At 48.1% G+C, this 23,997-nt stretch overlaps 1 protein-coding gene and 1 non-coding gene across 2 annotated transcripts in view; one reads left to right on the plus strand and one right to left on the minus strand.

Annotated features, from left to right (window-relative positions):
- ABTB3 (ankyrin repeat and BTB domain containing 3) overlaps positions 1 to 23,997 on the plus strand; it is a 315,600-nt gene that overhangs the window by 9,945 nt on the left and 281,658 nt on the right. The gene's annotated exons all lie outside the window — the stretch shown is intronic.
- On the minus strand, positions 14,831 to 14,936 carry LOC124502758 (U6 spliceosomal RNA). Its single transcript, XR_006960019.1, has one exon. It is a non-coding gene; the product is annotated as a U6 spliceosomal RNA (small nuclear RNA).

A 23,997-nucleotide genomic window follows, 5' to 3' on the forward strand; every position in this document is an offset into this window, starting at 1 on the left:
TGGTCCCTGACCTCATGGAGCTTGCAGGCCTGTAGTGAATTATTTTCATCATGAATAATCATGTAGGTATACAACTGTGATGGTTGCTACAAAGGAGAGATACCTGGGGTAGTCAGGAGTAAGGGAAGGCTTCGATGAGGATGTGAGGCTTGAGTGAAGTCGAAGAATGACCCATTTGGTTGAAAAGGTAGAAGATACTCCATGATGCAAGCAGAATGTGCAAAGGGCCTGTGGCAGAAGGGAGCATGGTAAGAAGGAGAGCAGCATGGCTGGAATGGGAGAACAAAGTGAGAAGAGCTGGGTGGAGGTTGGACCAAGCCATCTTCCAGATTAAAGAGTCTTCTTTTCCCAAGGACACTGGAAAACCTTTGAAAGGTTTTAAGGAGGGCAGCTCTATGATCAGATTTGTGGTCTAAGAAGCTCATGTAGGCTGCAGTACTGAGAACAGATAGGAAGGAAGGGGAAGGTGAATGTGGGAAGGCCAGTTAGATATTGTTATCAGCCCCATCCTACCCAAGAAGAATCTGAGGCTATGAGACATTTCGTAACTTGCCCAGAGTCTCTGAGGCAATGAATGCAGAGTGGGGATTTGAGCTCAAGTCTGAGGGACTTCAGATTCTCCCTTTCTCCCACCCATGTGGTAGCATTCCTGGGGAGCATTCCATTCAACCCTCACAATTTTACAGGTAGGGAAACTGAGGCTCAGAGTGAGACTCCCCTTGCCCAACGTCACAAGGTCTTACAGCAGAGCTGGAACCAGTACCCGGGCTTCTGGATTCTTAGCCCGTCTCCTATTCTCTGTGATGCATTGCTTCCTCCAGACCAGCTCACTCCTTGGGGGCAGAGAGGGCTGAGAAGCTGCGTTGTTGACAGCAGTTTTCGAGATTAATTTACAGCCAGGCTATACCATCTCTAGCTTTTACTCTGCGTATCACAGTAAAAGAAATGCTAGTCCAGGAGCATGGGGGAGGTTCCCCATTCGCTTGCGACTGAGCCAACGAAAGCAGTTACTTGCTATGAAGATCAGGCATGCTCCATGCGGAACCATATTAGCCGCTCCCCAGTGCGTTAACATCCAAAAGCAAATCAGAGAGGCAGTTTGATACCTTAAAAAACAATGCTCGTGTCAGAAGTTGAGGCTGCTTGGATTAACTGGGTTCTTTTGGGTGGCGTGTGTCATTGTTTCTTCCTAATCCCAGCCCATAGCACCACCCAGAAGTCAGGATGTGCATGCGTAGGCAGACACAAATTACCAATCTCTCTCTCTCTCTCTCTCTCTCTCTCTCTCTCTCTCAATGGCCTCGGAGAATTTCAAGTACTGGGGAACAGATACAGCGTTTCCTTTCCTCGGCCTCCCCTCTGGCCTCTTTTCTTGGCCTCCTGCCCCTCCTACCCCTTGCAGCCTTACCTTTGCTGAGTCTGAGGGCTAGGGCCTGGGCTCACCCTTGTGAGCAACAATGGACATGGTCCTGCCCTGAGAAGCTTGCAGACCTGAAGTAGGTTTAGTTTATCCACAGATAATCACCCAAATGTAAAACTGTGCCCGTGACCATAGCTCCTCGGCAGAGGTTCACAGGGTCGTAGGACAGAGTCTCCTCAGACTGTGGGGTGAAGTCTGGGGAGGCCCAGCTGGCCGTCCTGTGTGCCTCCAGGGGTGACTGGGGATACCAGACCTCCGGGGATCCTGGGTGGGATTGGGGGTTAAGATTCGTGGTTACCTTCCCACAGTCATGTCATCGGGGCCGGGAACGGAGCTGGGAATCTCCTCTCAATTCTGAATTCTGCGTGTGCCCCACTCTCTTTAGAAACCTACCCCACCCCTCCCCCCACTCTCTCCATTCTGCAGCTGCCATTTTCAAGGCCAGATGCTGAGTCTCCAGATGCTTGTTCTTCCCATTCCTGGGGCGGGAGGCTAAGCGAGTGGCCAGGTGTGGGGCGCCCCCTCTTTCTCTTCCCCTCTCCATCTCCCGGGCTCCTTCCCTCCTGGTCCTGCTGCTGCCGCTGACCCTCTTGCTGTTCCAGGTTTTCCTTTCCCTTAGCGTGAGAGCTGTGGAGGAAAGAGCGACAGACCAGGAGCAAGCTGGAGATTTTGCAGCCTCTGGTGGTCTCAGCATGTGGAACCCCTTGGGGCAGCTGGGAGCCTGCAGAGTGGGGGCTGGTGGTAGAAAAGGAGGGGGTGCAGGAAGGTGCCTGAACCCTCTAGCAAGTAGGAGGGCTTCTTCGGCTCAGGCCTAACCGGGTTTACATATGCTGTGTGGCCTGGGACAGGCCCCTGACCTCTCTGAACCTGTTTCTTCTTACAAGAATGGGAAATAATGATAATACTAGGTTCTGGTATTCATGCTGCCATAAGTGTCAAACAAGGCAACACTTTGGAAAACAGTAAAGCCTGGAATTTACTAATGGGAAAAGGTAACATTTACGGAGTGTTTATCACTGTATTAGGGCTTTCCTGAGAAACAGAACCAATAGGATATATAGAGATTATATATGAGGCGATTTGTTATGGGAATCAGCTCACACGGTTGTGGAAGCCAGAAGGTCCCACAATTTGCCAGAGCTAGATGGAGAACCAGAAAAGCAGGTGGTATAATTCAGTCTAAATCCTGAAGCCTGGGAACCAGGGGCCACTGGAGTCCGAAGGCCTGAGAACCAGGATTTGCTGCCCTTTAGCTTCCCAGTGGCCTGTGTGAAAAGAGCCATCGTGAGCAGATACACAATTCACAGTATGACGGATGAGACAGAAATAAACTAGCTGCTGTAACTTTTCCTGCAATTTAGGCCTGAACGAAATTTATCAGCAGGAGACTAGAAGCAGTTATTAAGTGGCACTTAGCAACCTCACATTTCAGCCCATAGTTGTTAAGAAAGAACAAAGAGAGCCTCCTCTTGATTGCAAAGGGTCTCTCTCCCCTGTCTGTCCCCCCCCCCCCATACCTTACCGAACATCCAGTTGTGGTATGTGAGTAAACAGAAGGCCAGGGATGGGGCAGCATATCAGTGTCCCTCCTGTGTTCTGGAGGAGGGTCTTAGGGTCAGAAGTTGGCCTGGAAGCTTCTATCTGTGTCACATGGTCCCTAGAGACAAGATATGCATTCATTTGAGTAAAAGTATATAAATGCTCCTCTGGGGAAAAATTAGCACCCTGTGCACTGTACCTGTAGATGTGGTCTTCAGCAAGCCTGGGTGCGAATTTGGGGAGGGCAGAGAGCGCTGGATGGGGTCTGGGCTTTGGAGAGATCAGCACCGGTGTGGTCAAATACCATCCTCTTAAGGGTTTAAAAACAGAAGAGGGGATGAAGCCCACTGTAGAACAAGCTGTGTGGTCTCAGGCAAGTGATTTAACCTCTCTGGACTTTTTTCCTTTTAATTTTTTTTTAATGTTTATTTATTTTTGAGACAGAGGGAGATACAGCATGAACAGGGGAGGGTCAGAGAGAGAGGGAAACAAAGAATCCAAAGCAGGCTCCAGGCTCTGAGCTGTTAGCACAGAGCCTGATGTGGGGCTTGAACTCACAGACTGTGAGATCATGACCTGAGCTGAGTTGGAGGCTCAACCGACTGAGCCACCCAGGTGCCCCTGGGCTTTTTTTTTTTTTTTAATTATTTATTTTGAGAGAGAGCAAGCTGGGGTGGGGCAGAGAGAGAGAGAAGGAGAGAGAGAGAGAATCCCAAGCAGGCTCTGTATTTATTGTCAGTGTGGAGCCCAACACAGGGCTCGAACCCAAGAACAATGAGATCATGACCTGGGCTTGAAACCAAGGGTCAGATGGACGTTTAACCTACTGAGCCACCCAGGAGCCCCTGGACTTGTTTTCTTGTCTAAAAAATCCCAAGAGTTTCAAGGCTCAAAGGATCATCAGTTGTGATAGCGATCTGTAAACTACAAAATAATCATTTGTCCATTCATTCATTCATTTGACAGATATTTGTTGAGGGCCTGTTGGGCAGGAGGCATGGTTCTGAGCACTTAGCATATATCAGTTCACAGACAAAGATCTTCATAGACCATGAATTCTAGTTGGGGGAGACCTTAAACAATAATTGTAAGTAAGCAAATATAGGATGTTAGAAAGCGATAACTGCCATAGAAAAGGTAAATCAGAGTGAGGGGGATTGGGAGGGCTGGGATGGTGAGTTGTAATTATAAATAGTGTGGTTAGGGTGGTCCCACTGAGAAGGTGACATTGGTGCAGACAGGTGAAGGAGGTGAGAACTTTGTGTGAGTATCGGGGCGCCTGGGTGGCCTAGTTGGTTAAGCATCTGACTTCATCAGGTCATGATCTCACGGTTCGTAAGTTTGAGCCCCACATCTGGCTCTCCTCTCAGCACAGAGCCAGCTTCAGATCCTCTGTCTCCCTCTTTTTCTGCCCCTCCCCAGCTTGTGTGCACTCTCTTTGTTAAAAATAAACAACAAAAAAATTTAAAAAATTAAAAAATGGTAATGCAAATACTAAAAAAAACAAAAAAACAAAACAAAACTGTGTGAGTACCTGAGGAAGGAGTGCTGTTGGCAGGGGAACAGCCAGTACAAAGGCCCTGAGGCAAGAGTAGCAAAGAAGCCCTTGTGGCAGAGAAGTGTAGGTGAGCCAAGAGGAATAAGAAGTGAAAGCAGAAAATTATAGAAAGCCAGGTTGGGCAGGTCCTCATAGGCTGTTGTAGGCTTTGGCTTTGACTTAGTGAACAGGAAGCCATTACAGGATTTTCGGTAAGGATTTGTAGGTCTGACTTATGATTTAAAAGGATCACTTTGGTTGCTGGTTGAAAACAGGATGTAGAAGAGGAAGAGTGAAATGAAGACCACCGGATAGAGGTTCTTAAAATAACCCAGGCAGGAGATGGTGGTGCACTAGACCAGGGTGTTAGTAGTGGAGGTGGCTAAGAAGTGGTTGGATTGGGGTCATAATGAAAAGGAAGAGTCATGGGGCGCCTGGGTGGCTCAGTCAGTTAGGCGTCCGACTTTGGCTCAGGTCATGATCTCACAGCTCGTGAGTTCAAGCCCCGTATCGGGCTCTGTGCTGACAGCTCAGAGCCTGGAGCCTGCTTCTCATCCTGCGTCTCCCTCTCTCTCTGCCCCTCCCCCGCTTGTGCTCTGTCTCTCTCTGTCTCTCAAAAGTGAATAAATTTTAGTTAAAAAAAAATTAAAGAAAAAAAAAAGGAAGAGTCACAAAGACGTTGTTGACACATTGGCGGGGGGGGGGGCGGGGGTGGAGGGTGCGGTCAGGAAAGGAGAGGAGTCAAGGATGACTGCAGGGTTTTTGGTCTGAACAACTGGAAGGATGGAATTGCATAAACTGAGCTGGGGAAGACTGGGGAATGAACAGGTTTGCAGACGGCAGAGAGATTGGGAGTCCAGTTTGGAACATGCGAAGCTTAAGGAGGCTTTGAGATCCTTAGGTAGAAATGTCAGCTAGGTGGTTGGATAATCATGGCTGCATTCAGGAAAGACTTTGGTTTGCAGGTATAAACTTAGGAGTCAGAAGCATATAGATGGTTTCTAAAGCCATGAGACATGACAAAGTCCCCTAGGGAATGAGTGTAGAAGAGATAGGTGGGCCAAGGGCTGGGCCTTTCCGTGGGCCAGGCCGAGGAGGAGCCAGCAAAGGACGCTGAGAAGCAGGAGCCAGTAAAAAGAACAGAAATGTCCTCATAGTCAATGGAAGAAAGCATCTAGGAGGAGGAAGGGCTCATCTGTGCCTTGTGGCCTGCGAGGTAGTCACCACCATCATGTCCTGAGCTGTGGGGGTATTTTCGCCTGCCACCCCAGGGACCACTTTGGGCCCGGGGAAAACAAGCAGGATCAAGGTGCCTGGTGGGGACCACACCAACTGCAATGAACTAGGAAGATGTTTGGTATGTTTTCTCAAAGGGATGGAGGCAAAATGGTCTCAGTGTGTCATCTATAAACTGAGGGGATTAGACCAAATCACTGACTTCAGACTGGACTCTCATGGTCTGAAAGTTCTATAAAGGGCATTCAGGTAGGGAGGCTTCCCGTCCCACCCTGCACACTCACTTCACCAGAGCTGCTACCCTTCCATCTGTTCTAGTATATTTGACTTTTGCATAAGATGCATTTGAGAAAGGGATTCTGTTTGTTGCCAAATAGAGTCTGCAAAGCACTGGTCTGGAAGATTAGCAAGTCCTTCCTGCTCTGACATCCTAGGAGGCTCAGCTACTCAGAGAGCAGGGATGCCACCATGTGCCTGTTTCTGTGCTTTGTTTGGCTTTGGCTGTGGAGACCAGGAGGGTGTGTCCCCCTGGGGCTGGGAGAAGCACTGAGCCAAGTGGAATAGGGAAGGGAGAGTTAGGTAGGTGCTGTGCTTGGAACCTTGTAGAGCTCCAGGATCCCAAGGGGATGGAAGAAAGAAGAAGAACCATTATTGGCAACAAACAGAACTGGTAGGATGCAGGGTCCAATTAGATGCTTCCAAGTCTAAGATGTCTCCTCTCTCCCCCTCCTCCTTATTGTTTGCAATTCTGCTTTTCTCCTAATGCAAAGCTCTTCTTTTTATCCCCCTTCACTGTTGCATCCTCACCTCCTGGGTGCCATTTTTGATACAAGGGAGCAAAGGTGGAACTCATCAAAGTCATCTCTGAACCAAAAATAACCCTGTCCAGCCAGACACGTCCCGACCTTCCAGGTCAAAGTGCTTGCTTTCATTTGTCAGTGCTGCTACATTCACCTATGGCTCTCAGGGGTCTGAGGTTTAAAGCTGGCTTGCCTCTGTATTAAAGAAATATGTATATTTTTTTCCTAATCAGTTCCGGGAGTAAATCAGTTTTACATCAACCAAAGGATCAGTCCTGAATTCCTAAACCCCAGTGTAGAAGATGGGGGCTTTGGGATGTTATGGCTTAAGTTGTTTGCTCATTAAAATGTCTAATCTGGCTGATGTTCTGGGGAGGAGTCTGTATGGCGTATCTTGCTATGTAGCCAAACGTCTGAGATCAGACAGCCTGGGTTCACAACGTGGCATCATCCCTTATTGGCTGGTGGCCTTGGGTGAGTTCTTCTCTCCCGGCCTTAGTTCCCCCCCGCCCCCCCCAGCGCATAGGAAGGTTTTGGGGCTGGGACGAAATGCCATGATACTTATGAGCACTTAGTGTGGGGCAGTGAGCGCTTGACACATGACAACTATTATTGCTGAAATTCTCAGTCCCTAGTCCCCTGAAACCTCTACTGTACCACCCATCAGGTTATACTGTGAACAGTCCACTTCCCTGTCCATCTTTATAGGCCAGGCGATTTCCTGTTCATTTCTGGGTCTCTAGTGGGCACATAGTTGGCACTTACACAGATTTGTTCAATGAATGAATGAGGCCATGGAACACAAGCTCCATGCGAGCAGGGTATTTGTATATTTCACTCCCCACCATCACCCCGAGACTTAGAACGGTGTCCACACATAGTGGGCACTGAGTAAATATTTTGTAGTCTGTGAAATGAGCCATGGATCAATGAAACTTCACTAACAGGCAAACCAAGAGCCTGGAGCTAACCACTGGCCAACGGGCTGGGAGTCTTCCCCTGTATTTCTAAATTCCCAGCCCTGAAAAACTCTCCTTTTCAAAGCTTGCCTCTCTCTTTGAAGAAGAGAAAAAGAATGGTTCCTCATTATTCCTTTATACCCACTTTCCTCCTGTGAGATGGCACCTTGCTCTCATTCAAAGCTGAAAGCTGTATCTGCATATAGACTCTTGGATCTTCGAACTGGAAGAAGCCACACAAGGCTCCTGGTATAGCCCTGCTGCCTTCAGATGGGTGTCTGATGGAGTTTGCAAACCAGACATCTGAGAGCCAGGGGGATTAAGAGATGTGCGTGGGGCCGCACCACCGTTGGCAGATGAGCGGGTCAGAGAAAGTGGAAGGTCCTCACTTCACGGCTGGACCTGGGCCTTAGCTCCCTGAATCCCAGCTTGGTGTCCATGCTGCCATACTGCCCCAGGGAAAAAGAAACAAGGCTTTGTTTCCTTTCCTCAACTGTGATTCAACCCTTTTTCTTGTTGATTGAGGTCCGCCTTGAGTCAGAATCAGTGTAGAGCACTCTCCAGACATTCTCTCAGCTCGGTCCCTCCAGCCCCACCGATGAGGTCAGTATCTTTAGTGTGCCCCGCACAGCCTGGGGAACTGAGTCAGAGAGGCTGAAGAGACCCACTGAGGGCCGTGCTGTCAGGGTGCAGGAGCTGGGAGTCCCGCCCTGGCCACCTGGTGGGCCATTGGCAGGCTGTCCTGTGACCCATGCTGGCCGTCGGCAACAAGGGTGCAGTGTGACCCGTGAGAACTCCTTAAATGTTCTAATAACACTAAGACTGTGTCTAGACCATGATAAGACAGCTGGTCAGTTCCACAGCGGAAAAAAAAAAAAAGAATCAGCGATTAGACGAATAATCAATTTAATCAGATTGGCAATGTGGAATTGTAAAGAGAAAGCAACCGTGTATCTATTCCCACCCCCAGTACCCCCCACCATGACTCAGTGTTTGTGGTTTTGTTGGTCTCTCTCCATCTCTCTTTGTCCTTCATTTGAGAAGTAGTTCAGCGTCTACTAAACACTAGGCACTGGTATAGGAGGAAAAGCACACGTCGCTACCAGTATATAGTCCAGTTTGGGGATTACAAAGACCAGGACCACTTTTTTCCCTGGAACAGTGTGACACTTATTGATTCAAATGCTTAAGCTGAGCCAGTTTAACCTGATGCTCCTATTGACTAACTCAGGTCTGTGTCGTCTTCCCCCTTCCTCAGGGAGCAAACTCATCTGCCAATTGAGTAGCCTTGAAGCAAGGGTCCCCTGGAAGAGAGGAGGAAACGTTTGCTGTTTCTCAGGTTGCACTAACTGTAATTGTGAACCCCACAGTGCTTGTTACTATTCATTCTTTAGGCCTCCACAGTTTACAAAATTCCATCAATTGTTTCTATCAGTATTCCTAACAGCCCTGCGTATTAGCATGGGTGGTAGGCATTAGTGGCCTATTCTGAGGGTGCCAGAGGTGACCTGTCTTGCTCAAGGTCTCTAAGTAAGTGACAGCATGGGGCAGCTGTTTGAATCCTAGTCCGGTGCTCTTTCTGTGCGTCCCAAGTCGGCCCTTTGTGCATTGTGGGTGCTCAAGAGTTGTTTTTTTTTTTTTAATTTTTTTTAATGTTTATTTATTTTTGAGACAGAGAGAGACAGAGCATGAACGGGGGAGGGTCAGAGAGAGGGGGAGACACAGAATCTGAAGCAGACTCCAGGCTCTGAGCTGTCAGCATAGAGCCCGACTCACGGACCATGAGATCATGACCTGAGCTGAAGTCGGACGCTTAACCGACTGAGCCACCCAGGCGCCCCTGTGGGTGCTCAAGAGTTTTGAGAAACTGGATTGAATATCCCAAGGCAGGGAGAAAGAGTACACAGGGGTCCCATCTGAAGACTAACCAGGATGTGGAGGTTACCCCAGCTTTTGGCCCTCCTAACCTTTGGAGATGTGGGGTTACTGTGCCCTTCCCCTGCAGCCTGTCAGGTCAAGGTTCAATGGAGCCTTGAATCTGACCTTGGCCCCTACCTTTACATCTTCAGCCATTGCAGGAGGCTTCTCATGGGCTTCAGATGCTGCTGCTTGAAGGTCACAAAGTCCATGGGATGTCCACGCAGAAAGGAGGAGGGTTCCTGCTGTGCTCTGCAGGACACAGCCCCTTAGCCAGCTTCCCACGGGCCCAGAAAGAATGGGCTATGAGAGCCTCTCCACTTGACTTTCTAGAGGAATCTATGGCCCAGCCTGAGCAAACTCTTTCTGAAAGAAAGCACAAGTTCAGAGGCTCTCGAAGGCTGGTGTGCCTTATCTCAGCTGTATAATCCATCCTGTTCTTGTATACAAGAAGTTGCTCCGTGTTGCACTGGGCACTTGAAAAGAGGGGGTGTGCCCAGTGGGAGACACGCTCCCGGACAGGTTTCTTGCCTTTGTTTTCAGTTTGCCAAAAGTTTTCCATTGCAAAGGCTTGTCACAACTAGAAATCCTTACGTATTCTGTGCACAGGGTCTCTGTTATGGATCTTAATCATTCATCATGTTTTCCTTAAAGTAAAATGAGTTTTCTGTGAAAGGAGAAGTAGGAGGTTATTGATAGAACATCATATATCAAGGAAAGCTTCAGTTTGTTTCCATTTGGAAGAAGTGAGGGCAAGTGTTTATTAACTTCAGCAGTACCAGGAAAACAGGCAGCCATTGTGTGTGTGTGTGTGTGTGTGTGTGTGTGTGCACGCACATGTGTGTGTGCATGTGTGTGTGTATGCGGGCCTACGTTAGTCCAGCAGACTTGTCAGAAATCGGGCATTTGCCAAGGCTTCTGATCTTAGTTGAGTTTTGATAGCTAAAATTGGCAGACTGTCACGTAGGTAGTTTTAACATCTTCCTTATTCCAGCCTCCCTGCCTTTGGAGGCACCGTCCCACATCACGCCCAGACATACCCCATCAAATTTATATTATGGCTGGAAAAAAAATTGTAATGATTTTGCTTTTGGAATTGTTTTGCCACACGTACACCTCATTTTTCGGTGGGCTCTGATTTCTTTGCTGTCATCATGTATCCTCAGGAATTCTTGCAAAATGAGAAAAATCTAACCAGCCCTTCCCGTCCCCCCCCCCCCCCCCCGCCGAATGTAATGAAATTGTAATGAATGTTGACGTCAGCAGTTCATGATGTTGACTTCATGTTACAGGTTTTAGCCGCTTAATTACACAGCTATTCATTATGGCTTTGCGGTTTTCTTTTCATGTTTTGGAGCTGACAATTTTCACTTTTAAGGCTTTGGGTATTTTTGTAGGCCCAAGAAGAGGCCCAGGAACTGAGTTGCCTAGTGGGAAAAAATGATCCCGTGCTGGTGACATTAAGAAACCGAGTTGAGATCAGCCTCAGGCCACTCTGAGAATTGCACTGCACATCTCACACGTATGTACACTCACTCACACCCAGTCTCACATACACACTCACATTCATACTATGATGCAGTTGTTGAGATAGTTAGAATCTAGCACAAAACCAAAGAGCGATTCCTCTCCAGCTTCTCCCTGCTCGCTGCTGATGGTGCCTTGCGTCGTCTACAAATCCGGACAGGACAGGCAATTTGGTCCATGGGTGTTTGGGCTTAGCGGTGTGGCCCTGCGGTGTGTTTCCTTCCTTGTACAATTCACCAGTCCCTTTTCCTACAGCTCCGCAGGCACTGACACAGCCCTTGGGGGGGCTGATTAAGCGGCCAACCTTCCCATTTTAGAAGAACAATTGAGCACCAGACAGAAAAAACACTCCTGGGAGGCTCACCAGAGACTTCCCAGGAATGAGCCCTTCCCTAGCTCAGTCACTATAACGGTCTGCACGTTCCCATGTGTGTCTTCGAAGACTTGCCCAGGGTTGTTTTCTTTCTTTCTTTCTTTTTTTAATCAGGAATTTGGTGAGGAGGAGAAGGGCAGTGCTGGGGGCTGGAAAGACAACCATGAATTTGACGCACTTGATGCCCCTGGGAAGCTCGTGCGATTCCTCAGGTGCAGGATGATATGAGCTGCAGTGGAGGCTGGAGACAGCCGGCCACATGGGGGGCAGGGAGGCAGACTCCCAAGCTACCAGTAGCTGGGAACTCTGTGAGCAGAGGAGCCGAGGATGCTGTTAGCACACGCCCGAGCTCAGCCCCTGCATAACTGGGCCACGCTGAGCCAAAGGCGTGATGGGGATTGAGTCACTGGGGCCCTGCCACTGAAAGCCACCTGTAACCACTTTCATTCATAGCTCTGTTTGGAAGGTGTTTCTAAAGCACTTGCCTTGTGGCTGGTCTTGTGCTGGGAGCTGAGGATCCCTCAGTGAATGGGAACAGCATTACCCTCATCTGTAAGATGAGGAAGGGAGTTGGGTTTTTGGTGGATTTCAGACTTGGTAGCAACCCTCATGTTTGGAATGCAGCCTTTCTGGGAACCTAAATATAGGAAACACAAAAAAGCAGATCTGTTTTTGTTTGATCACTATCCCCTTTGTGAATAGTGGACCCTACTCCAGTATGGAACCCAGTTTGAACACCAATGGGTGCGATTATCCCCAAGGAACCTTCCAGGAGCCCACGCTATTCTAGAATTCTGGGGTTTCCTGATGACAGGTGAGTTCCCTTCCACTCCCAGTCATCATGATCCTGTGTCTGGAATCCCGGACTATCCATCGGCTGAAGCTATCATCCTTCTTTGCCTATGGATGCCAGATTCATGTTCTGTTTTCCTTTGGGGGATGGGAGGAGTCTAAGTGCTGAAGCTTCCATCCGAGAAGCCTGCTTGCAGGAGAGGGGAGGAGGGATGACACGTGGTCAGTTGCTCTGTCTCTCTCACCATTCAGAGTGACTCTCAGCTACAAGGATTGTGGTCATACCATTGCCACCATCATTCCACCTGCCACATGGGCCAGAGCCACTGACCCCCATCTCCGACCAGAGTGTCTCAGGACCATACAGACCACAGTCAGCCTCCTTACTAGAGCCTCACCTTAGTCTTGCTCTTCCTGTTCAGTCCATCCCTCCTGGCACCCCAGCCGTGCTCTGAGTACTATTTCCCTATTGGCTACAGAGTCAAGTGCAAGCTTCTCATCCTGGTACATCCTAATACCTGCCTCAGTGGAACCTCTATAGCTTCCAGGCTACTCCCATCTTCCCCCAAACACTTCATTCCTAATTCCAAGCTTCTGCTCGAGCAATCTGTCCACCTGGAATGGCTCCTTCCTTCCCCTCCTCTCAGCTGCATGGCTGCAAGTCAAGCCCTACATCCTTCCTGGGGCTGTCCCAGAACAAGCAGATTTTCCCTTCTTTGAAATCCCACAGCCCTTGCCTTTGCTGTCTGAAATGCTTCATATGTGGATCACATGGGTCCTTTTGTTGGAAATCTTTTGCTGTGGCTTTGACCTGCATCTCCCATTACCCATAAGCTCTTCGAGGGCAGAGTCTGGACCTTTCAATTCTTTTGCTCCTTTCCCTGCCCTATGCTCAGTGAAGATATTACTTGATCAAAGCTTCCAGAATTAGAGCACAAACCTATGTAGTATCCAGTTAGAGCATTCCGATTGCTAAAGGTGGCCAGAATTGAAGGTGCCTTTCTTGACCAATAAGCTTGATTTTAATTGGCCAATCTGATGTCAGATTGTGTTTGGTAGCTAGTATCAGAGACCAAACTAACTGGCTTTAAACAAGGCAAGGAGTTGTTTTTCCTCTCTTATAAGAGCCCAAGGCAGGTTGGCAGTTCAAGGTCAGGTAGGTGATTCTACGGCATCTCAGGTTCCTTTGTCTTTCTGCCCTGTCATCTTTAGCACATGGTTTGCATTCTCAAGGTACCTCATGGCCCCAAGATGGCTGCTACAGCTCCAGTCATCATTTCTGCATTTTAAGCATGATAAAGAATGAGGAAGGGTGGAGAAAAGCCCTTCTTTTAAGGAGCCTCACTGTTGGCCCCATCTATTAATTCTGCTTATATCTCTTTAACCAACGCTTGGCCCCTCTGCAGCCACCATTTCTCCAAGGGAGGCTGAGAAATTCAGTTCTTTAGCTGGACATATTTTTCCCACCATGACTCCCCAATCAGAGTGCTCTTACTATGGAAGAGGACAGGAAGGGATATCGATTGGGTTGGCAGCCAGCAGTGCCCATTGTAGCTGGTGAATGGCACCTGTTGTTTTTCAGGCTGAAGAAGTGCCTGTCAAAAAAGGCAACAGATATTTCCAGTTCATGCTTGCAGCTTTTTGCCAGTGAATCCCAGGACTTCAGAGGTTGGGTTTCTCTGAGATCTCATCCTCAGACGAGTATTTCTTGAATGATTCACCCTGAGCCCCCAAAACCACTGGATGTAATTGGCCTCATAAAGGGGTGATGGCTGACACTCTTGTCGTGGCCAGCTCATCCTTTAGCACTGAGGAATGGTCCTGGTGTTCTGGGTCACTTTAAAGATTTGCTAAAGCGAACATGGAGACAGGCCATGCCTTCTGTGTTAAAGTCATTGTCCCTGTACTTGATAATGAACATAATCTTGATTCCACACAATTTTGAGCTTCAATACAGATTTAATATTTCTGTATGTTTTAATTGAACAACCTGATTATATTGATAAAAGTAAATTCTGATTTTCAAAAATGACTGATTTGCTTTTAAAGTCACTCTAGTACATGGGGCGCCTGGGTGGCGCAGTCGGTTAAGCGTCCGACTTCAGCCAGGTCACGATCTCGCGGTCCGTGAGTTCGAGCCCCACGTCAGGCTCTGGGCTGATGGCTCGGAGCCTGGAGCCTGTTTCCGATTCTGTGTCTCCCTCTCTCTCTGCCCCTCCCCCGTTCATGCTCTGTCTGTCTCTGTCCCAAAAATAAATAAAAAACGTTGAAAAAAAAAATTTAAAGTCACTCTAGTACATAAAAGGTCTCTAAAAGAAGTTGCAGTTGCTCTAGAAAGCACTCGTGATTTTATGGTCAGACCTTGTTTATTTCCAATGGAAGACAGTGGTCTTCCAGCCTGGTCATTTATCCTGGCTCACCAGAAGCTTCAGCTGGATACCTCTCTTGCTTTTACTGGCCCTCAGGAGGTTCTGTCTGTCTGGAAGGGGAGTCCCTTTTTACTTGCCTCTGTTTGCAGGATATTTAGTGTTTGGGGATGAGTGTGAAGTATCTTGTCGGTGAATCACCATGGACTGTCTCAGGGTTGAAAAGATGGGCAAAGTCAAGTGTGAAGGGGAACAGAGGGACCCTTTATAAATAAGTGGACACTTCAGTGGGCCTGAAAAATACATCTTTAAGGCCCAAGACCAAGAAGATGCTCCATTCTCTGATTTTATGTTATTTTACTTAAAAAAGTATGGAAGCTTCACGAATTGTGTGTCACCCCTGCACAGGGGCCACGCTAATCTTCTCTGTATCCTTCTAATTTTAGTATGTGTGCTGCCTAAGCGAGCCCCGTTTCTCTGATTTTAGAACTCTCCATGAAGGTAGACTTCTGTGAGAAACGATTTTTTCTGTGGAGAGAAAGGGCTTGGTATTAGTTTCAAGTGATAAAACATCCAACCCAGACTTCACGTAAACATAAAGAGAAGGGAAGTATTGGCCAGTGTAAATGAGGAGTCCAGGAACAGGATTGGCTGCACGAGCTGCTTGGTTGAGGACTCCCATCTTGACCTCAGACCTCAGCTGCCCCTTGCCCTTTTCAGCTGTAGCTTCCTCCCTGCGTGGGTTTATCTTCAGCTCAGCTTCTCGTGTGCCAGCCAGTTGGCTGTTGCTACCCCAGACTTGACTTCCTCCTGTTAAATCAGGACACGAGAAAGCACTTTCCTTTCCTCATAAACACGTCCTATGCGCTTTGATTCTGACCAGATGTTGGTGGAACCCATCCCTGACCCAGTCACTAAGGTGAAGGTTTGCCCGTGCCAGAATGAGGCTTCTTCCAGAAGCAGGGTGGTCCCAGAAAGCTGGAAACCATGCAGTTGCAACATCCAGAAGCTCCAGAGAATGAAGGTGGGATCTCGAATGTCAGAGAGGGGAGTTTTTATGGGGCTCCTGGGGCTGCAGCAAGAAAGCCATTATTTCAGGCCGAAGCTGATGGATGGTTAATACTGGTCTCAGTCCTCATCAGCAATGTTCATTCATTCCTTTGTTCACCCATTCATCTAGTTCTTTCATTCACAGCACACACATATCTCATGCAGTCCTCATGGGAGTCCCATGAGTGTCCTTGGCCTGATTAGACCCAGTGAGGTCATGTGACTTGTCTAAGGTCTCATTGTCTATAAATAGTGGAATCATGACTCACACCTGGCGCTTTTGAGGTGGTTTGTACCTATTCCCACTCAACTGCCCTGCACAGTGGAAGACAAAGGCCCTTGCTCTGGAGCAGGGATTTGACCGGGGCATGACATCGGTAACTCTGAGATCCCTTTTGGGTCTGAGTCTATGATTTTGGGAGAGATGGAAGGTCTAGAGTTAGGTGGGAGCAAGACAGAGAGGATTTTGGAGAAGCACTCCCACTGAGGAAAGCTAGGAGGTACATGAAGGGGCATCCCAGACCCGAGAATGGCCTTTGTGACAGTCCTATGAAGGTATCCTATAGCCAGATCTCAGTTACAGGAAATATCACAGAACAGAAAGTCCTTCAAACTGAGACTGCTCCTAAATTTCAGACAATACAAAGTAAATGCAATTTTTACTAAAGACGAAGATGCTGGCTTCCCAGACTCTATCCCCGGGTGCCTGAGAGTAAATAGCCAAGGCCACAGGATCACACCCCCATTCTGGTCCTGCAGGGAATGAAGAAAAATACATCAGGGCTCCCTGGCACCAGACACAAAACTGGAGTATTTTTATGCGATGTTTTTACAGTGACTGTCATAACCGGCAATATTCCTAAAACTTACTGGGGATAATCGTAGTTTTATTTCATCCCTGTAAAAGTCTTTTGTTTAGAGTAGCATGTAATATTCTATAAATTTCCATGTAAACTCTACCCTTCCGCTTTTCACATGGGCCAGGTAGTACCTTCAGCTGATGACTCAGGACATTTTGGCTTTATTTACTAAAGTAGTCCTTCTAAATTGGGGGAAATTAAATTCAATCTGAGCCAGTTCAACCCTGCAGAATTTTATTGAGCTGTGAGCCTCGCGCTGTTCTAGATTAGGGGATGTAAAACTAAATAAAATAGAGTTCCTGTCTTCAAGGGTGTTTCAATTAACTAGTGCTCAAGCCAAACTACCCCAACACTTAGTGGCTTAAAGCAACCCATTGATTTTGCTCTCAGCTTTGTGCATAGGGATCTGGAAAGGGCTCGGTCGGGCAGTTCATCTCCGATGCACACGTCTGGCTTGCACATCCCTGGGGTTGCCAAGAGGTGGGCTAGAGGAGTCACTCCCAAGATGGCTTCCTTACACACACGGTTTGGTGCCTTGATGCTTTTCCACCCATCTCCACACAGCATCTTGTCCTCTGGGGCCTCTCCACATGGCCCCACATGGGACTAAACGCAGCATGGAGGTCTTAGGGTAATTGCCCTTCTGCCATGGTGGCTGGCTTCCAAGAGTTGGAAGGTAGAAGCTTCCGGTTCAGTTAACGGCTACATCCCAAACTGGTGCGGAGTCACTTTCACAGTTGGCCAAAAGGCACAGCACACAGCCCGCTTCCAAGGGATGGGGAGGAGCCCCACATCCATGTCGGGGAGTGGCAAGGTCACGTTGCAGAGGAGCACGTGCCACGGGACAGATGACTGCAGCCATTTTGGTAAAATGCAATCTGCCACAAGGACAGCAAAACGTGCGATTTAACAAATTATAATGCGGGAACATAACCCCAACCGTAACAGCACCAGCGAGTCAAAAGAGAGGGTGGGGTAATGGGCTCTCTAGCGGGGTGGGAAGCAGGGGGAAATGGTCAGAGACATCCTCTGCGGGAAAGAGGCAACTGAGTTGGGCTGTGAAAGATGAATGGTTTGTGCATTTCAGAGAGAGGGAATAGTATATGTGTGAAGACGTGTGGTGGGGTCCTTGAAGGGCTTACCTAGAAATACCCCCCACCCCTGCACTTCATTACTTGTATTTAATTTTAGTTGGGTTTTTATGTTGTGTGTGTATGTGTGTGTGTGTGTGTGTGTGTGTGTGTGTGTGTGTGTATCTGTGCCCATATATATTTATTATTTTTCTTTTAAAAGAGACCTCTATTCAGTCTTTCACTCAGCAGGTATGTTCTGAGCACCTAATGTATGCCAGAGAGTGTTTTAGGCGCTATGGCTGTAGTAGTGAAGGAAACAAAAGCGCTAAACAAGAGGGACTGTTCATGAACTTCAGGTCTGTGATGGAGACCTGCAGTAAACAAATGAATGGTGATTCCAGGTAGAGACTGCAGGGGGTGCTCTTTTAGAGGGGGCAGCTGGGAGGCCTCTGGGGGTGGGGGCCCTCAAGCAGAAGTGAGGGGTTTGGGCCGAGAGTACCAGGCGGAGGGAGCAGCCAGGGTGTGAACCGCTTTGGTATTTGCCCTCTACCTTGCAGTGTGGCTCTCTGTGAGCCTGCCTTGCTGCCCTGTGAGCTTTCTGAGGTCACAGGGCTGGAGTGGAGGTAGGACCCCCGCCCTGTGCTCTCTGTCTGCTCTGAGCTCAGAGGAGGGCGGCTGCAGGTGCGGGTGGTCAGTGTCCAGGCCTTGAGCTCCAGCGCCATGGTTTCTCAGGATGGTGAGCAACCTGCTCTGTCCAGTCCCCTACCCCCGCCCCCCCGCTGTTCCTGGCACCAGGAGATTTGTTTTCACTTAGGGAGAACCTGGTCTCATCTACCGCATCAGTGTTGTTCCCAGGAAGCTGGCCCTTTCCCAAGAAGAAGAATGTGGGGCAGCAATCTCGCTAATAAGGAAGTGTGGCTGGGATTCCAGGGAGGGAGTGATGACTCAGAGTAAGGTGCATAGCGGGTTCCCTGGCCGCTCACCGTCTGCATGCATGCATGCCTTCTTTCATTCATTCCCCAACATGGATGGAGCACGTAGATGGAAAGGTAGAATTTCACAGTCAGATCTACCACCGCTAGCTGTGCAATCTCAGCAGGTTATTTAGCTTCCCTGAGCCTTTGTTTCTTCAACTATAAAATGGAAACATGGGTATGATTTTTCAGAGTCGTGAGGATGAATTGAGAAGAAACCCTGGGGTTAAGATTGCCATAGTTGGCAAATAAAAAGGGTGCCAATGAGAGGATGTGGGGAAAGGGGAACCTTCTTGCATTGCTGGTGGGAATGCAAACTGGTGCAGCCACTGTGGAGAACAGTATGGAGGTTCCTCGAAAAACTAAAATTAGAGATACCCTATGACCCAGCAATTGCACTATTAAGTATTTACCGAAAGGATACAAAAATACAGATTAGAAAGGGTACATGCACCCCAATGTTTATAGCAGTATTGTCAACAATAGCCAAACTATGGAGAGAACCTAACTGTCCATCAACTGATGAATGGATAGAGAAGATGTGTGTGTGTGTATGTATGTGTATGTATGTGTGTATATGTGTGTGTGTGTGTGTATATATATATATATATATATATATATAAATAAAACGTGTGTGTATATATATAATGGAATATTACCCAGCCATCAAAAAGAATGAAATCTTGCCATTTGCCACAACGTGGATGGAACTAGAGTGTATTATGCTAAGCAAAATAAGTCAGAGAAAGGCAAATGTCCTATGATTTTACTCATATATGGAATTTAAGAAACAAAACAGTTGAACATAGAGGAAGATATGGGGGGAAGAGAAGAGAGGGAAACAGACCATAAGAGACTCTAATGATAGAGAACAAACTGAGGGTTGATGGAGGGGGGTGGATGGGAGATGGGCTAGATGGGTGATGGGTACTAAGGAGGGCATTTGTTGTAATGGGCCCTGGGTGTTGTATGTATGTGATGAATCACTCAATTCTACTCCTGAAACCAACATTGCACAGTGTGATAACTAAAATTTAAATTAAATTTAATTTTTAAAAAAATGGTGCCAAAGAAATTTTGAATGTCAGATAAATAAGGATTATTTAAAGTTTATTTGAGAGAGAGAGAGAGAGAGAGAGCAAGCAGGTATGTGGGAGGGGCAGAGAGAGAGGGAGAGAGAGAATCCCAAACAGGCTCTGTGCTGTCAGCACAGAGCCCAAGGCAAGGCTCTGTCTCCTGAACTGTGAGGTCATCACCTGAGCGGAAATCAAGAGTCAGACACTTAACCGACTGAGCCACCCAGGTGCCCCAGGAATATTTTTTACTGTAAGTTATGTCCTGAATATTGCATGCGTATCTAACATTCAGGTTTAACGGTGCATTTGGTATTGTAGTTGGCAATCCTACCTGGGGATAAAGATGCAGGGGGAGATGCCTGACTTTGAGAAGCATATCCTAGTGGTGGGACAAGCATGAAGAACAGAATTGCAGTGCAGGGCAATGTGAGAGGTACCATGTCAGAGGTATAGACAGAGTGCTGTGGAAACACAGACAGCGCCCTTCAGGCTCTTAAGGAGAACATCCAGACTCACTCTTGCTGGCATGCTTGTTGACCATCCCCAGTGACCGTGGGATTAAAGCCATGAGAACACAAAATGCATACGCATTAGGTGAGGTAGAGTTCCTGTTTGCTTTCCATCCAGTAATCCAGGAAAATGAACTGTTTTCTTTCCTCTCAAAGCAAAGGGTGATCTTTGTTGATCAGGAAACAATCTATTTCTTCTACTCCTTTTCTATAGGCCATTTTAGAATAAAATGAAATTAATTTGGGGGAAAAATCACATTGTTCCCCGACTTTATGGGATGTGCATCCCTCAGATAAAATGCTAATAATTCATTATTCTGCTTCCCTGGAGATCTAGAGGTAAATTTGCGATGTGCCACCCAGAGATCTAAAAGGAGAAACACAATTGGAGCCTTTGGTTCCAAAATAAAACCTACCCAAAGCTGCAAGCATCAAGATACTGGGGGAACAGGTTGGGAATATTTTTAAAAAGGTGCTATCTGCCAGACGTTCTGGTCTTCCCTTGCAAATGAATGACCTGGTATGGAACATGGTCTGATCCGCATTATTAAAGCCTCCCTCTTCTTTCCCAGACATGGAAGGGGATATTTTAGATTGAGGGGGGTTGTTTGAAAGCCCTGAAAGTCCTCAGTTTGCTTTTAGTGAGATCTGAGTTGTGCCTTGCACAATAGCGAGGGATGGGAGGGAGCCAGAGGTAGGATTTGTGCTGAAGAGATTGGCAAAGGGGAAAGCCTGGGCCTGGGGCCCAATGGGGGCAGGGAGGGGAAGGAGGGTGCATCACGGAGATATGAAGCATTGTTCAGTTACAGGATTCACAGCTCATTTTAATTGATCAGCTAGTGCCAGGCCCTGTGCTAAGTACTTTCCATGCTGAGTCTCTTTCATCGCTACCCACACGTCATGCGGTATGTTCCCCCAGTTCCCATTTTACAGATTGGAGACCCAACGTGTTTGAATCACCCGCCCACGGCCACACAGCTAGTAAGTAGCCCTGGGCCTTCTGATTGCAATGCAAAGCCCTGGGCTTAACCGCTGTGTTCCACCGCATTTTGCCATCAGACTTTCTCCTAAAAGAGCATCCCTTTTGCTGCGGGTTTTTTTTTCTCTGCCTGCTGTAGCTGGTGGAGGGTTGGCCTGGCCTCTAATGACCGCATGCTTGTGAGCTGAGGAAAGTCATGGGCATCCGCCTCCTCCTCAGTAAAATGGTGGTCCAGCTGAGTGAGCAGGGGCCCTTTCCCGATCTGAAATTCTGTGTCCTACTCATTCACCTCTTCATTAGTTGATTGATTGATCCATTCATTCATTCATTCATTCATTCAATAAATATCTCCCTCATGCCAGATATGTGCTCCAGATACACTGGCGAAGAAGCAGCTGGCTCCTGCCCTTGCAGAACTTGGGGTCCAGGGGACAGACAGCTGAGTAAACAGGCTATTATGGTACAGGGCGAAGAAGGGTATCAGGAAGGAGGCATGTGTTTGGCATGGTGGGGTCAGGTGAGGCTCTGGTGAAGGGAGGGACATCTAAGGTGAGAGCTGAAAGAGGTGCAGGCGTTGCATAGTCTTAGAGGGAGCAGTTTGTGCAAAGAGAGGGCACACATGGAACCCTTAGGGAATCCAGAACAGTGCCGACTGTCTGGACAGAGGGTGGAGTGCGGGGGGGGGGGGGGGGTCGCAGCGAGGGGTGGGGCATAGCCCGGAAGAGGAAAGGCCTGCAGAAATAGACCAGGGTCATGTTGAGCAGGACCTTAGAGGCCCCTGGCAGGAGGTTAGTGTTTGCCCTCAGAGCAGTGGGCAGATAGTGAAGGTCAGGATTGCCCTGTACAGTTACCCAGGTTGTGTCCTGTACAAGGGTGCCAACTAAGGGGGTGCCTCAACTCACTAAGGCATGGGCCCCAGGACAGGGCCTATGCCTGCCTGGAGGAGGGCGCCTTTTTCTCATTTTCATCAAGGAGCCTTAAAGGCCGACGCTATGCTCGGTATCAGGAGAATGATGTGATCAGATTCCTGTTTTCAAGCCTTTTCTCTGATTGTGGGACTTTTTGGGTGAAGGATCAGGCCCGGGGAGGAGACTGGCAGAGGCTGTAGGCAGAAATGAGATGATGGTAGCCTGGGGAGACAGCTGAAATGGAGAGAAGGGAATGGGTTTGAGAGACACGGAGGAAGTCTGTGGCCTGTATGAACCACCTGGTTCTCATTGCCTCCTGTGAGTTAGTGAGATGAGGAAATTATTTCAGGAGCAGAAACACCGAATCTTGGAGGAATGCAGCCTGGAGGATAAGTGTTTTGCCTCCAGGCTATTGAGAGCGCCGGAGTTGAGGTGTGGTCTCCCTCTCTTCAGCTCCAGCTCAGATATTTGATCCTGGCCAGGCTGGAGGCCAAGAGTCAGGAGACCCAGGAATTCAGCTCATCTTAGGCTGCTCGTCTGCATTTCCAAATGGCTTTCTCCCTGCCTCTCTTTCATTATACCCTGATCCCCAAACATTTGTGGAGTGCCTGTTGAAGTGACTGGCTCTGAGCGATAGAGCACCCTAAGGCACAGTCTCAGCCCTCAAGCAACTCACCAGTGGGGCAGTAATGAGCAGACAGGTGACCATTGAAGACTGCCTGAGAGAGGTGCCCAGGGAATGTTCCAGATGATCAGTGTGTAGGGAGGCAGAGCACAGGGGTTACTGACATGGGATCTGGAGTCAGACAGAACTCGGTTCAAATTCGGAAAAACACTTCCTAACTGTGATCCCAGGCAAGTCACATAACCTCTCTGAGCCTCCGTTTGCCCAGAGTAAACTGGGGAAAGTAAAATGCGGAGAGGAATACTTAGTAGTTTGTCTTAAGGATTAAATAATTCAAGGCACGTACAGGGTTTAGCACAGTGTCTATGAGAGGGTAACCGTTTTTCATATTGATTGGGATGGGCCAGTTTATTTGCATCTTTGACGTATGGTCCTGTGAGTTTTGACAAATGCATGGTCAGGTAACCAATACTGCAGACAAGAGACTCTTCTAACCTCCCCCGCAAGGTCCCTCGTTTTATGCCTTTGTACTTAAGACTTCCCCATACATTGTTTTTAACTTGGGGTAATTTATTATCTCTTGGTTTTTGTAACAGCTTTTTTTTTTTTTAATGTTTTTATTTATTTTTGAAGAAGAAAGAGAGAGCACGAGCAGGGGAGGAACAGAGAGAGGGAGACACAGAATCTGAAGTAGGCTCCAGGCTCTGAGCTGTCAGCACAGAGACCGATGCGGGGCTCGAACCCATAAACTGTGACATCGTGACCTGAGCTGAAGTCGGACGCTCAACTGACTGAGCCACCCAGGTGCCCCATAACAGCTTTTTTGAGATATAATTCACATACCACACAATTTACCTGTGTAAGGTATACAATTCAATGGTTTTTAGCGCACATATTCACAGTTGCATGACCATCACCACAGTCTGTTTCGGGACGCCTTCATCCCCCCTGAAGGAAGCCCTACACACAGTCTGTTCCCTCTTCCTGTGTCCTCCTCCCCTGCCCCAGCCCTTGACAACCAGTCATGTACTTTCCGTCTCTAGGATTTGCCTATTCTGGGCATTTGGTACAGGTGGAATCCTATACAGTCTGGGCTTTTGTTGACTGGCCTCGTTCACTGACCAGCAAGTCAAGGTTCCTCTGTGTCGTAGCATTTATATGTACTTCATTCCTTCTTATGAATGAATAATGTTCCATTGTTTTGTTTTGAGAAACAGAGAGGGGTTGGTGAGGAGAGGGGGCGAGGGAGAGGGGAGGGTGAGAATCTTAAGCAGGCTGCACTCCCAGTGCGGAGCCTGACCCGGGGCTTGATCCCCCAGCAGGAAGTGAGATCATGATCTGAGCCGAAATCAAAGTCGGAACTTAACTGACTGAGTTAAGGCGCCCTATGAACAATCTTCCATTGTGTGGATGTGCTGTATTTGGTTATCCATCTGCCAGTTGATAGACATTTGGGTTGTTTCTGCTTTTTAGCTAT

This window comes from Lynx rufus, unplaced genomic scaffold, assembly GCF_022079265.1.
Source record: "Lynx rufus isolate CCGP_SWC_20201006 ecotype Redwood Valley unplaced genomic scaffold, mLynRuf1.p SCAF_7, whole genome shotgun sequence".
Classification (NCBI taxonomy): domain Eukaryota; kingdom Metazoa; phylum Chordata; class Mammalia; order Carnivora; family Felidae; genus Lynx; species Lynx rufus.